The sequence below is a fragment of the Lactuca saligna genome, chromosome 9 (assembly GCF_052625555.1).
Source record: "Lactuca saligna cultivar CGN05327 chromosome 9, ASM5262555v1, whole genome shotgun sequence".
Classification (NCBI taxonomy): domain Eukaryota; kingdom Viridiplantae; phylum Streptophyta; class Magnoliopsida; order Asterales; family Asteraceae; genus Lactuca; species Lactuca saligna.
Genome location: NC_136425.1, coordinates 163,398,992 through 163,414,201, shown reverse-complemented (window position 1 = coordinate 163,414,201; position 15,210 = coordinate 163,398,992). Strand labels below are relative to the sequence as shown.

Below are 15,210 nucleotides of genomic sequence, written 5' to 3'. Positions count from 1 at the left end.
ACGGCGTACGACACTTCTGCCCATACAAGGCTTGATAAGGAGCCATCTTGATGCTCGAGTGAAAACTATTGTTGTAGGAAAATTCTACCAGAGGTAAGTGCTCGTCCCAATTCCCTTGGAATTCGAGGGTACATGCTCTCAGCATATCTTCCAACGTCTGAATCGTTCTTTCACTCTGACCATCAGTTTGCGGATGGTAAGCAGTACTCAAACACAACTTTGTACCCAACTCCTCTTGTAGACTCCTCTAAAACCTCGATGTGAAACGACTATCACGATCTGACACAATAGTAAAGAGGGACACCGTGAAGTCTTACAATTTCCTTCACGTAAGAATTTGCGAGCTTATCCATAGACCACTTCTCGTTGGCTGCTATGAAGTGTGCACTCTTGGTGAAACGATCCATGACTACCCAAATCATGTCGTGACCATTCTTCGTTCTGGGCAGTTTAGTCACAAAATCCATGGTGATGTCTTCCCATTTTCCCATGGGTACAGGTAAGGGTTCTAAACTCCCATACGGTTTTTGATGTTGTGCCTTAACCCTCGCACATGTTACGCACTCAGCCACATACTTCGCAACATCGAGCTTCATCGTCGGCCACCAATAGTAGGGTTTTAGGTCCCTATACATTTTAGTGCTACCGGGATGAATCGAGTACATTGTCTTGTGTGCTTCTTCCATTAGAAGATCTCTTATTCCTCCCGTCTTAGGTACCCAAATTCGATCTTGGAATACATTCAGTCCTCGACTGTTCGTACCGAACACTAACGTTTTTCCCAAACGTTCTTCCTTTCGGTCATTCTTTTCTAAGGCTTCTTCTTGAGCTTTCCTGATACTTTCCACAATCGTCGAGACGACTTCAATTCTTAACGCTCTTGGCCTTTTTCTTTCAAGATTGACTTTCCGACTGAGAGCATCAGCAACAATATTTGCTTTACCTGGGTGGTAAAGTATCTCACAGTCGTAGTCCTTGAGAAGTTCTAGCCAGCGTCGTTGCCTCATGTTCAACTCCTTCTGATTAAAGAGATATTGGAGGCTCTTATGATCAGTGAAGAGCTTGCACTTCGTGCCGTAGAGGTAATGCCTCCATATCTTTAAGGCAAATACTACCGCTGCCAACTCCAGATCATGAGTGGGGTAGTTCTTTTCGTGCTCTTTCAATTGTCGAGATGCGTATGCTATTACCTTTTCTCTTTGGGTCAGAACACAACCCAACCCGACTCCAGATGCATCACTATAAACTGCGAAATCTTCGACTCCATCGGGTAGAGAAAGTATCGGTGCTTCACATAACTTCTTTTTTAGCTTCTCGAACGCCTCATCGTGTTTCTCACTCAATGTATACGTAGATCCTTTATGGGTCAAAGCTGTTAATGGAGCAGCTATCGAAGAAAAGCCTTGGATAAATCATTGGTAATATCCGGCTAATCCTAGAAAGCTTCGAATCTCCGTGGGACTCTTCGGACGTTCCCACTTCATTACAGCCTCGATCTTGGCGGGGTCAACCATTATTCCCTCCTGGTTAACAACATGACCCAAGAATTGGACTTCCCGTATCCAAAAGTCGCATTTGGAGAACTTTGCAAAAAGCTTCTCCTTCTTTAACACCTCCAACACTTCTCGTATATGCTTGCCATGCTCCTCCTAGCTTTTTGAGTAAATGAGAATGTCGTCGATGAACACTATCACAGATTTATCAAGGAATGGTTTACAAACCCTATTCATCAAATCCATGAATGCTGCGGGAGCATTGGTTAGTCCGAATGACATAACCAAGAACTCGTAGTGTCCATATCTTGTTCTGAATGCAGTCTTCTCAATATCCTGCTCTCTCACCTTCAACTGATGATATCCTGACCTAAGATCGATCTTTGAGAAGTAGCTCGAACCTTGCAGCTGATCGAATAGATCATCAATCCTCGGCAATGGATACTTGTTCTTCACCGTTGCCTTATTCAACTCTCGGTAGTCTATGCACATCCTCATGCTTCCGTCCTTCTTCTTCACGAATAACACCGGAGCTCCCCAGGGTGATGAACTAGGTCGAATGAAACCGCTGTCCAACAGCTCCTGAAGTTGCATCATGAGCTCCTTCATCTCCGTCGGTGCTAATCGGTAAGGTGCCTTTGCTATCGGTGTTGTTCCTGGTAATAAGTCTATACGAAATTCTACTTGCCTATCGGGTGGTAATCCGGGAAGATCTTCGGGAAAGACTTCCGGATAATCGCACACAACCGGTATATTCTGCACCTCTTTCTTTTCTTTCTTAGCATCGATTACGAATGCTAAGTACGATGCACATCCCTTGGACAAACATTTCTTGTCTTTCATCAAGGAGATGATTCCAGAACTCACTCTGCGTTTGTTCCCGTACACCATAAATGATTCCTTTCCGGGTGGGTTTATCCTAACTATCTTCTTTCGACACAATATCTCGGCATCGTTGGCGCTAAGCCAATCCATACCCAAAACGATGTCGAAACCGTTTAACTCTATGGGTAATAGTTCCTCCTGGAATTCGTTTCCGTTTAGGTCAATGACGATGTTCCTAATACGATTACTAACAGGTACGAATTTGCCACTGGCAACTTCTACAATTAGGGCGTTATCAAGTTTTTCTATAGGTAATGCTAATTTCGCACTAAATTTATGCGACACAAAGGAGTAGTTGGCTCCGGAATCAAACAGTATATTTGCAGGCAAACCATTTACAAGAAAGGTACCTGAAGCGACGTCTGCTGCCTCCTTTGCAGCCTCGAGCGTCATCTGGAAGGCTCTCGCCTTCGGCTTTGGTGGTATGTTGGGTCTTCTTGCCTCCTTCTTCTTCGGGCAATCCTTCAAAATGTGCCCTTCTTCATTACACCCATAACAGGCCTTTTGGTTAAGGGTGCATTCATTGGCATAGTGCCCAGGCTTTCCGCATTTGTAACAAGTGACCCCTCCATCACACTTCCCAAAGTGCTTCTTCTTGCACTTGTCACACCACTTTGCTTCTGATCCTCCTCCTCTCGAACCAGGTTTCAATAATCTACTCTTCTTGTTGGACTTCGAGGATCCATCGAACTTCCGTTTCTCACCGACCTCAGCCCTTTCCAGACCTCTTTCCTTTTGTTGGATCTCCACATTCTTAGCTGCTCGAACAGCTGATTTCATAGTGGTTGCCATCTTGACTGTTGGGCCAAAGTCAGCCGACAGTCCGTTTGCGAATTTCTCAATTTTAGAAAGTTCGGTTGGCACTAGGTATGGAAACAACTTCATCTTTTCCGTAAATGCAGCAGCATAGTCATCGATGCTCATTCTCCCCTTCTTCAAATTTTGGAACTCATTGTTCAGATCAATCAGGTCTATCTCTGAACAGTACAGCGCCTTTAGTTGTTCCAAGAACTCATCCCATGACATTTTCAGGGCTTTTCCTCGTGGCATCGTATCTGCCAATAGCTTCCACCAACTCAAGACTCCAGTTTTCAATTGTCTCACAGCGAAGACAGTCTTCTGCTTTTCGTTGCAGTCGCAGCTCTCAAACACCATCTCCATCTCGGAGATCCAGTCCATAATCTCAACAGGCTTTGGGCTTCCTGAGAGACTTGGTGGTTTTGCACCCAAGAAATTTTTGTACATCCGCCCATCCTTGTTGTTTCTTCCTTCTGGGCCATCCCTTTGTTCACCTTGAGTCCCTATTTGACTCACTTGACGGCTATAGTTCCCTTCCTCAGATGGCTCGGGAACTGGCTCCGTCGGTTCAACATGTATGGTAGGTTCGTCTCTATTCTCGCGGAGCATCCGTCTCATTTCTTCCCTTTGTTCAGCTAGCATAGCCTGAATCATGGCTTGAACTCCAGCCATGGTAACTGGCTCAGGTGCAACTTCTTCAACAATAGGTATTTGCTGAACTACTGGGGGTTGGTTCCTACCTCCATTTGCGTTCACGTTTCCGCTACGAGTCCTTGCCATCATGATCTATACACCGAATAAGGTGAATTTAGATCTTTATTTAGGAGAGACGTTTTAAATCGTCCTTATCACTCCGAAATGTTTACATGCTAGTTCTAATATCGTAGTCGTACATTTAGAATCCTAAACACATAAGGTTTCCAGATCCAGTCGGCAACAGACCATAGATCCGAACAAAATAACGGCATATCATGCATAAAGCATTTAGCACATAAAAGCATTTTAGGCACAATTCCTAAAATAAGCTAGTGCTCACACCTCACAATCATCGCTTAGCATTCTAAGTTTAAGTCTAGAAATCCTACAAATTCCTAGTTCGCTTAAACTAATGCTCTGATACCAACTGTGACATCCCCAAAATCACGACCAAAAAAGACCGGTTTTGTTTATACTTTATTTCAAAATCAGAGTTATCTTTTAATAAAAGGGTTGCGGAATTTGTCCCAAAACAATAATATGATAAAGATTTATCAAAAGCATTTCCATAGAAATGTATTTCATTAAAAGACTCGGGATGTCATGTTCGTACATATCAAAAGTATAAACAGTACAATATAAGCCTTACTACATTATTTCATATCTACAGGCCTATATCCGTAATCCCTCGTCCAAAACATCACACCTATGCTCATGCGCCACTACCTGTAATGCATAAAACTGAGTGGGTCAGGCTTGGGAGCCTGGTGAGCACATAGGGTTTTCAACCCACAATAAATAAGTTTATTAATTTCATCAATCAACAATAACCCGATTACCCGTTCCCGTTATCCTCACTTTACGTCCCTAAACACCTATCATAAGGGACCTAGCCTAAGGATCATCATCGGGACGAACACTACTGCTAAGGGGATTCCTCAGCAATAAATGTCCTAATAGGCAACCATGTGGGGGATGGAGTACACCGGTGAACACATCGTTCACAACACCTACAGGTTGCGAGCCTGCTAGTGTTCCACTAGACTGTCTAGAAGAGTCCGTGGTCGTCATCTATACTCCGCTAGATGACTGGATCAACAACAACAACATCGAGGCCTCTCATCATTTTATCACACATCACCTATTACATCTACCCATGTTTTACCCCAACATTTTCGTAGATATAAAATACATATACAGTTTAAATCATTGAAAACATGTATAACAACGTTCATCTAACGTAGATAGCAAGTATTCAGATAATATGCACACATAGCACGTAATTTATATAAAATACTTCATATCTATGTGTAAGCTGAAAGTAACTATGCACTCACCGGAAAAGGTGGTGATTCCGAACTCAGATAGCGCTTCGCTTCTTAAAAAGAATTTTTTTCTTCGACGAAACCTAGTATTATTACCACTAGAGTTTAGTTTATTATTCGTCGAGACTAATTAATAGTCTAGATATTATTATTATTATTATATAAGCGTCAAAAAATACTTATATAACCCATAATAATAGCCCAAGTATTTATTATAAGTTCCTAATAACGTTACTATAATTAAATAAAAGTTATATTAAAAATAGCGTAGGCGTAGCTCACTTACAGCGGGTTTTATAGAAAACCGGGATTTGCTTGGAGTAGCGTTCCTGAGCCGAAAAGCTCTTCTTCTCAGAGCCTTCGAGCACTTCGGGGCTTCCGCCTCGTGCTAGGAAGGTTCCCTAGGCTTTTCGGGGGATTTCGGGGCTAGAGAGAGGTTCTAGAGAGAGAGAGAGAGTAAAGAGAAGAAAGAATGGGAAAGGTATGAAGAAAATGAGGGTGGGAGAGGTGGTATTTATAGGGTGAAATGTGGCTGAACTTGGTGCCACATGTCACCATCTGGTGGCAAGCCTTGGGGAGAAAGCAATGGCCAAGATTGTGCCACATCACCCATTTTCGCACAACACACTTCCGACTTCTAAAATCCGTAACTTTCACATACGACCTCCGTTTTTGACGTTCCTTATATCCACGCGTAGGTAATAATAAGATCTACAACTTTCATTTTGACACCGTCAGCTAATTCTCGACCAATCTTAAATTTAACAGTACAAGGAGATTATACTGTTAAACGTCTGCGTAAAATTAATAACTTCTACATACGGACTCTGTTTTTGTCTGTCTTTTTACCTTTGATTTCCTATTAATGAGATCTTCAACTCTCATTTACGTTGCGTAAGCCAAAAACCGCTCGAACTAAAATTCGAGTTTCAGGCCGTGCACTGCTAAGCCGAATCTTAGAAAAATCATAACTTCTTCATACGAAGTCAGATTTGGGCGTTCTTTTTATCGATGTTCTTAGTTTAACATATTCTACGACTTTTGTTTAGATTTCTAAGGCTAAAAAGTCTTCTATCGTAAATTCGCTATTTACGTCTCCCGGTGTCGTGCCGGTTTTGCCGTAAAACTTCGGCGGGCCATAACTTCTTCGTTATAGCTCGGATTTCGGCATTCTTTATATGTACGAAAACCTTGATATATATTCTACAACTTTATGTAGAGATATCGGGATTATCTCACACTTTAATTTTGACGCTCATTTTTATTCTTTATTAATTATACATTTATAATTAAATAATAAACACATAAACACACATAATTCACATAATACTCAAATATTTCATATTTATTACTTCAAAAAGAGTTACAATAGTTGACCTAGACTATTACATTGACAAAAATGCTTAGCCCTGAAAACCCGGGCGTTACAATAAGTGATCTTCTTCTTTTACCAAGATTGGAACTTATCAGATTATGCTTAGTGGTGATGTTAGGATTAGTTTCATTGATTGTTGTTATTCGTCATAAATGACGTGAAACATTATTTCTTTTCATGCATTATTCTGACAAGGTTTTTGTTATTCGTTTAAAGATATGAATGGTTCAATTTTAGCATATAAAAATGGTGTTTTTATATTTGAGGCTTTACCTTTTAATGGTGTGTATGAAATTGTGACTTATGTTAATAGCTTAGGCAATAGTGTGTTTCAGATTGTTTCATCTAATGGTTTAGACAATGCATACTTGTGGCATTATCATCTTGGGAACATTAACAAGAAGCGCATCGCCCAACTCCAAAAGGATGGAGACTTGGAATCATTTGATTTAAGTCCAGATGATAAATGTGAATCTTGTCTTTTGGGAAAGATGACAAAATCATGTTTCACCGGATCATGTGAAAGAGGTGAAGGATTAATGGACCTCATACACTGTGTGTGGACCCTTTAGATCTACCACAAGAGATGCTAATCGGTTTTATGTAACGTTTATGGATGATTATTGTAAATATGGTTATATTTACTTAATAAAACATAAATCAGAAACCTTTTAAAAGTTCAAAGATTTTAAACATGAAGTTGAGTATCAATTAGGCAGGAAGATAAAGATGCTCTGATCTGATAGAGGAGGATAGTATCTTTGTATTGAGTTCCACGACTACCTTAAGGAATGTGGAATAGTTTCACAATTCACTCCTCCTAGAACACCACAACTTAATGGTATAGCTGAGAGGTGTAATCGACCCTTTTTTGAACATGGTTCGTTCCATGATGAGTCGAGCCAATCTTCCCATTTCCTTATGGGGATATGCCTTAGAGACAACCACCCATATCCTCAATATTTTCCCTACTAAAAAGGTTGTCAAAACACCTGATGAGATGTGGATAAAGAAAGTTCCCTTGGTAACACATATAAAAGTATGGGGTTGTGAAGCTTTCGTTAGACGAGAGATTCATGACAAGATAGAAGCTAGAAGTGAGAGTATTTTCATTGGCTACCTAAAAAAGTATTTTGCATACTTGTTCTATAGACCTAGTGAAAATGTAGTCTTTTTATAACGAAGAGGAGTCTTTTGCGAGAGAGAGCTCATATGCAAAGAAGACAGTGAGATCATAATTGATCTTGAAGAGATTCAAGAGTCAAATAATAAAGGAACCTTAGAAGACACTAGCATTCAACCAGAGGAATAAATTCCAGTTAAACCGGTTGATAATTCATTACCTCTTCGTCTATCCAGTAGAGATAGCATGCCACCCAAGTTTTATGATTCCCATATTACTGCAAATGGTGATACGTTTATCAGTGATCATACACTAGTCAATTTGGAAGAACCATCTAACTACAAGGAAGCAATGGTATGCCCTAAGGATGCTAAGTGGAAAGAGGCAATGGACAGCGAGATCAAGTCCATGTATGAAAACCAAGTTTGGAAATTGGTTGATCATGTACTCGGTCACAAGATAGTTGGGTGCAAATGGATCTTCAAGAAGAATACCAACATGGATGGAAAAGTACATACCTTCAAGGCACAACTGGTTGTTGATATGTGCATAATTAACTATATATTTAATGCATATTTCTAATACTTTTAGCTATAATTGTGTTTAATATGGAACAAAAGATACTTAATATGCTTTAATTATGTTTTGTAGCTGCAAAGCCTTACTCGGGACAAAAATGGAAGAATATGAGGGTTTGGAAGCAAGAAACGGGAGCAAAAACAAAATAACAGGGGAAAAGGTCTAAAGACCATGTTATTGTGCCTTAACTACGACGTGTTGATTGGAAGAATCGCGACCATGATTTTGACGTGGCAATTATGGGATTTACTCAAACACCATATCATGGTGGCGGTCAACCACGACGTGGTGGTCAGATTTCCAAAAATTTAAAATCCTAGTCATTATGTCGAATTTGGAGGCATACATTTAGTTCTCTAAGGTTAATTACAACTAATAAACCCATAGAAACCTAGATGAAGTCGAAATCCAAGAGAGCTTAAGGATTTAAGAAGATTTTGTAGATGTTCAACATTGATCTAGTTAATTTGCTATTTAAACTTATGTCTAGCTTATTTTACTTAGATCTAATGTGTATTCCTACTACAGTGAGAGGCTAATCACTTTTTTACTTTTTTTTGGTGAAGATTGACGTGATACTTATGTGTTGATTCCAAGTACTGGATGATTATTATTGATTTACTTGTGTTTAATAGAATTAAAACCTAACATTTTTAGTTCTAGTTAATATGTCTCATAAATCATATTTTGTGTGTTAATTGACCATTATAATTGGATGAATCTATCACCTAATTGTTTATGACCACTAACACATCTTAGTTAAAAGTAATTAAAGCTAGTAACTTTAACAATGTTAGAGAGCATAATTAGTATTAATTTGTGATTGGTTTTTCAACTAGACCATAGAAGAGTAACTAATATCATTCATAGTCTAATTCTGCTATTATCAATTTAGTGTTTAACTTGAGCATAACCATTGCCTTGTCATACATAAATCAACAGGATTAGTAATTTGACCATAAGAGATAGATAATTGGTAATCAATATAATCTATCCACTAGAAATCAACCATAGGAGAAAGTGAAATAGGATCTAGATAGAAGTATTCTTTTAATTCCTGAAGTTACTTTGTTTTTGTTTCTTGATACTTGTTAGTTGATAGTAAGTTATTCTGATTTTGCAAAATCGGTAACCCCTCCCTCCAAAATCATAGTTTGTTTAATATTTTAATTAGAAGTAGTTAATTCTATTAATTGAGTTCCATTCCCTGTGATCGACACCCGACTTACCTAAGTTATTCTATAATCTGATTAGGTTCACTGCCTATAGGTGCATAGATAGAAAATTTTTGTTAGGTTATAAATTTAAAACTAGTAGTTACTTTTTTATCATCAAAGTTTTTGGATCCATTGTGGGGGAACGACTTATTTTATTTACATTTTAATTGCTTTTGGTTATTCGATCCTTTTTGTGGGGTAAGAACCACAAAAATTTACTTTGGTTGCGTTTGTTCGTTTTAGTTTTTCTATGAGACGCAACCACATCGTGGTCTCGCTTCAGACAAGTTTTAGTTTATTGATTTTTATTCCTTTTATGCATTTTTGTTTTGTTTTTGCTTTTTTAAGTGATTTATGACCCGATGATCTAAAACGAATATTGTTCCTCCACTTCAAGACCCAGAATCCGCTTTCCACAAAAAGAAAGACAGGAAAGTCAACGAGTCAACACGCACTTCTCAATTGGATATAGGATTTGAAAGCTACAAGAGGAAGCCTGATAAAAAATAATTTGATACGAGCCAGAGTCACCTATTGAAGGTAGTTCATATGAGGAAGATATAAAGGTTGAGGTTGAAGATATGGAAAATATAATGAGAATTACAATGAGAGACTACAAAAAGAGGATACGTGAGGAACATGGACCAAGTCTAGTTCCACCTGAGATACCAGCCAAGAGAAGTTTTGAGCTCAAAGGACACATTTTATCCATGCTCGAGGACATACCTTTTCTCGGGAAAGAGTATGAAGATGCTTTCAATCACATTGATGAGGTCAAAGAGATTGCCAAATACTTTCATGTTCCTAATGTGCCAAGGGATGGTCACATTTACCGGTGAAGCAAAGGTTTGGTTGAAATCTCTTGCACCAGGATCCATCATTATATTGGCTAATATTCGTGATGCTTTCATCAAGAAATTTAGTCCACCTTTGAAGATCTCAAATCTCAAAAAGAAGATTGCTAACTTCCAATATGATGTGGGAGAGTCATTATATGAAGCTTGGGAGAGACAAAAGGGCTTGCTAAGAAGTTTCCCTCAACATGACATGAATGTTCAACAAGAAGTTTCCATATTCTATGATGGAGTGAGTGTAACTACTGGACAACTTCTTGACTCGCAAGGGCCTATGAAAAAGAAGGAGTTGACAACTATTAAAGAATTATTTGCAAAGTTTCCAAAGCACTAGCGAGAGTATCACAATCCACAAGTGGATGCTACAAAAGGAAAAGAATATTGAGGGGTCGATAATATGGCTGCAATCATAGCTAAGCTCGACTCTATGGATAGGCAAATAACAAATTTAGATCAATCAATCCACATTATAATAGTTGGTTATGACAATTTTAGTGGTCCACACTTGACCAAGGATTGTGATTCGGGTAAAAATGGGAATAAGAAGGTGCAAGTGTTCTACTCAAGTGATGACAAGTTTGATGAAGATTGGAGAAAGCCTAAGAAAGAGTGGTTACCTTAAGAAGAGTACAATAAACAGAAAGATGAAAAGTATAGACAAACTGGAAGAGGTTTCTATCAAAAAGAGCAACCTCCACCCGAAAAGAAGATAGATTTTGAGTCGGTACTCCATTGATTTATGGAAGCATCTGAAAAGAGGCATGATACTACTGATACCAATGTGAGAAATCATCAAGCTTCGATAAAGAATATAGAGACTCAACTTGGGCAATCGACCACACTTGTCAATGAAAGGTTACCACCTAAAATTCAAGATAAAAAATCATAATCTCATGTCATGGTGATCTACACCGAACAACAGATTCATTCTGAGCCAATAATGACCCATGAAGAAGCTAAAAGTTATCCTGAGTCAAAATTTGAAACAAGAACAACCCAGAGTTAAAAGATCAAAAAGTGAAGTTTTCTTTGAAGCTTCACCACACCGCGGTGAGATCACCACGTTGTAATCTCGGGTAGAAAATAATTTTTCTATTCTTCAATCATTTCAGCCACCACTACCATTCCCATCTCAAGCCATCAAACATTATCTGGAACCTGAACAAAGGATATTTATGGAACAAGTTCTTTTACTTTCAATAAACTCCCCATTCCTCAAATCAATGGCGAAACTTCCAAAGTTTGCAAAGGATGTAACGAGTAATAGAAAGGAGTTGGAAAAGTCCTCAACAATAGTTCTTAATGAGTTATGTTCAGCTGTATTTATCAAAGGATTACCAATCAAGATGGGAGATTCAAGACAACTCGCATTGCCTTGTGAGTTTGGGAACTCGACTTCTATCAATGATCTAGATGCTTTCGGGCAATTAATCTCATGGCATACTCTTTCTATCAGAATCTCTGATTACCAAAGCTCTAAGATACAAGAATGACCATTCGAATGATACATCACTCAACCACATACCCACGAGGAATAATTGAAGAATTAATAGTTAAGGTGGGAAAATTTATTTTTCTGGTTGATGTTTTGGTTATCAACATATCCAATTATTTTAGAAAGACCATTTTTGAGTAGCGTAAGAGCACTAGTTGACATCCATGACTTAAAGCTCACACTTCTTGTGGAAGATGATGCTTTTACCTTTGAGAAGAGCCCTAAAGTAAATCATGAAGATCCAAATGATGAAGTGTCAAAATAAGATGCCATGGAAGAATAATTTAATGAGCTAGTTTCACTAGAAAAAGATGATGGAAGAAGAACATAAGGTTAGGAAGGAGCCCAATGTTGAAAAACTCAATCGTTTGAAGCCAAGAGCCTCGATTCCCATTACAGTTGAGGTGATTGCATTTACTACACTCAAGGTTCAAGAGTAAGAAGAAGTAGATGAACTCAAAAAAGAGTTGTATGAAGAGGTGGATGGAGAGTTGAAGGATACTATTGAAGGGTTTTGAGCATTCTAACACTCCTATGGTGTACATGCAACCCTAGAAACCTTGGATCTATGTTTTCTCTATTATACATGCAAATTTGATTTATCCAAGGTTCTCAACCTAACTAGCATATCATGGGGTACTTGTAATATAAAACTAGTAGAATGACTTACCTTTTCTTGTGGTTGATTGCGTGGAACTTCAAGAGCCTAGCACCAATAATGTGAATGCCTCAACTGGAATCACAAATCACCAAAACAAATTGGAAGACTTTGAGAGAATATGAAGCACTCTAGAAATTGGCCCACCCTTGTTCTCACACACACTAGTGCCATTTCAAGTGCTAAAGAACTCTTTATATAGTATGGTGGATTAGGGTTACATCCATGTAAACCCTAATACCCATGATATTTCATTTCCATAGGATCCATGGGTTAAAAACTCCATGGACTATCCATGCAAGCTTAGCCCATCCTAAATGAACTTTGCCTATTCTATATATATATATATATATATATATATATATATATATATATATATATATAAGAGTCCATATTTAATTAGTTTCTTTTGATCACCAAATTAATTATTGATCAATACTAATTAAATAATATTATTTCATATTAATATATTATCACTTATAATATATTAATAAATCATAAATATAGTATTCTCACAAGAGTATCCATACAAATTGTTTCAGTGAAATGCAACCCAAATGGACCATGCCGGGTCGGGTCAAGTACATACGAAATATAGTTACGAACTTAGACACCTTATCCAATAGCCTCCCACTTGGATAAGTTTGATAACTATAGTTGCAAGTGTAACTTCAGGAACCGACCATCAATCGTAGGTCTTAAAACTCTATTAAACTATGAAGTGTCATTTTAGATAAGTTATCATACAGTCCTTTGTTCTCAAGTATCAGTCAGACAAGTACATGGAACAACGTAGTACTTATTGTCCAACAGTTTGTTTCCCGATTTCTGATTAGTTTGACATAGAACTAAACTGAACACATCAATTTGGTTCTAACCGGGCCCAAGACATAGGTCAAAACAAAATCATCGAGGGTCCCAGATATCGCTTCTAATCCTCCAAGGATTAAAAGGAATAGATAAAATTTGACTCATATGCTTGTTACTACTAGTTGTTGAATCATACACAAAGGCACGTTTTATAACTTTAAGTTACTGATGCGTTTCCGTGCAATCAATGCACAACCAACTCATATCTCTAGGTTGGAAGACTTATATGATATTACTGTTTCACGATCACTCGACATAAATTCCATGAAGTGATACAAGTGAGCATCGGTTTAATCCAATACTCAGAACTTACGAGCACTCATGAATGTTGTAGCAACTTTTTCTATGTATAACACCTCAGACATCTACAAGCCCAATTTATGACAATCTTGATTCATACCTACTTCCAAAATATGATTGACTGTGGAGAGTTTAAATAAAGTAATTATTATGGAAGTCAAAACATGCAAAGTTGAAACAATAGTAAACGATTGACACAAGATAGCAACACCTTACTTATAAATAAACAACAACTTTTATTTAATCATCAAATGTCAATTACATTTTACAAGTTTCAGAGATAGCTATATAATCTGTAAAAATAATATCGTCCTTCATCCCGATGCGCCTCGCATGCTGCAAATGCCTAGCCCTAGTCAGTCCTTTCGTGAGGGGATCCGTTGCGTTCTCTTCTGACGTACCCTCTTTGTCACGAGGAGTCCTTCTTCTATCTTGTGTCTTATGATGTGATATTTTCTATCAATGTGTCTGAATCTGCCATGATCTCTCGGTTCCTTAGCTAAGGCAACCGCACCATTACTTTCACAGAAAATTTCCATAGGCTCCTTTGTAGTTGGTATAACTCCAAGGTATCCGATGAAGTTCTTCAACCATATCGCCTCCTTCACCACTTCACTCGCTGCTATGTACTCTGATTCACATGTCGAATCAGCTACCATCTCTTGCTTGGAACTTTTCAAAGTAATCGACCCTCTATTTAGGGTAAACACCCAACCCAACTGAGAGTGGAAGTTATCCATGTTGGTCTGAAAGTTGGCATTGCTATATCCTACTACTCTCAAGTCATCACTCCCACCAAGGGTAAGAATCCAATCCTTAGTCCTTTGCAGATACTTGAGAATGTTCTTTACCGCAGTTAAGTGAGCCTTATCAGGGTTCCCCTGATATCCGCTGACCATACTCAAAGCAAAGGACACATTAGGGCAGGTATAAGTCATAGCATACATGTTCGAGTTGACAGAAGAAGCATATGGTAATCGACTCATCTCAGCTATCTCAACCTCTATACTCGGGCTCTGAGCCTTACTATGACATTGCTTTGGATCGGTAAATCGCATTTCTTGGAATTCTGGATGTTGAACCTCTTCAACACTTTGTCCAAGTAGGTTCTCTAACTATGTCCAATTAGTCTTTTACTCTATCTCTCACTATCCTTATCCCTAGGATATAGGCAGCTTCTCCAAGGTCCTTCATAGTGAAACACTTCCCAAGCTAGGATTTAATCTCCTGCAAATTTGGGATGTCATTTCCTATCAGTAGTATGTCATCCTCATACAATACTAAAAAGCTAACTATACTCCCACTAGCTTTGACATATACACAGGACTCATTTTTGCTTCTCAAAAAAACAAACTCTTTGAATTTCTCATCAAAACAAAGATTCCAACTACGAGATGCTTGTTTCAATCCATAAATGGATTTGTCAAGCTTGCACACTTTACCAGGGTACTCTGCATTGACAAAACCCTCTGGCTAACTCGTGTAAACATCCTCAGCCAACTTTTCATGATGGAAAGCGGTTTTAACATCCATTTGCCATAT

General features: G+C 38.4%; 1 long non-coding RNA gene and 1 other non-coding gene across 2 annotated transcripts; both read right to left on the bottom strand.

The window, feature by feature from the left end:
• Positions 1 to 4,422: 4,422 nt before the first annotated feature.
• LOC145014713 (uncharacterized) lies at positions 4,423 to 5,289 on the bottom strand. Its single transcript, XR_013665586.1, has 2 exons — positions 5,210 to 5,289; positions 4,423 to 4,598 (listed from the first exon to the last, which is right to left on the bottom strand). It is a non-coding gene; the product is annotated as an uncharacterized LOC145014713 (long non-coding RNA).
• A 5,144-nt stretch (positions 5,290 to 10,433) lies between these two features.
• Positions 10,434 to 10,540, bottom strand: LOC145019094 (small nucleolar RNA R71). Its single transcript, XR_013667412.1, has one exon. It is a non-coding gene; the product is annotated as a small nucleolar RNA R71 (small nucleolar RNA).
• Between the last annotated feature and the right edge of the window lie 4,670 nt (positions 10,541 to 15,210).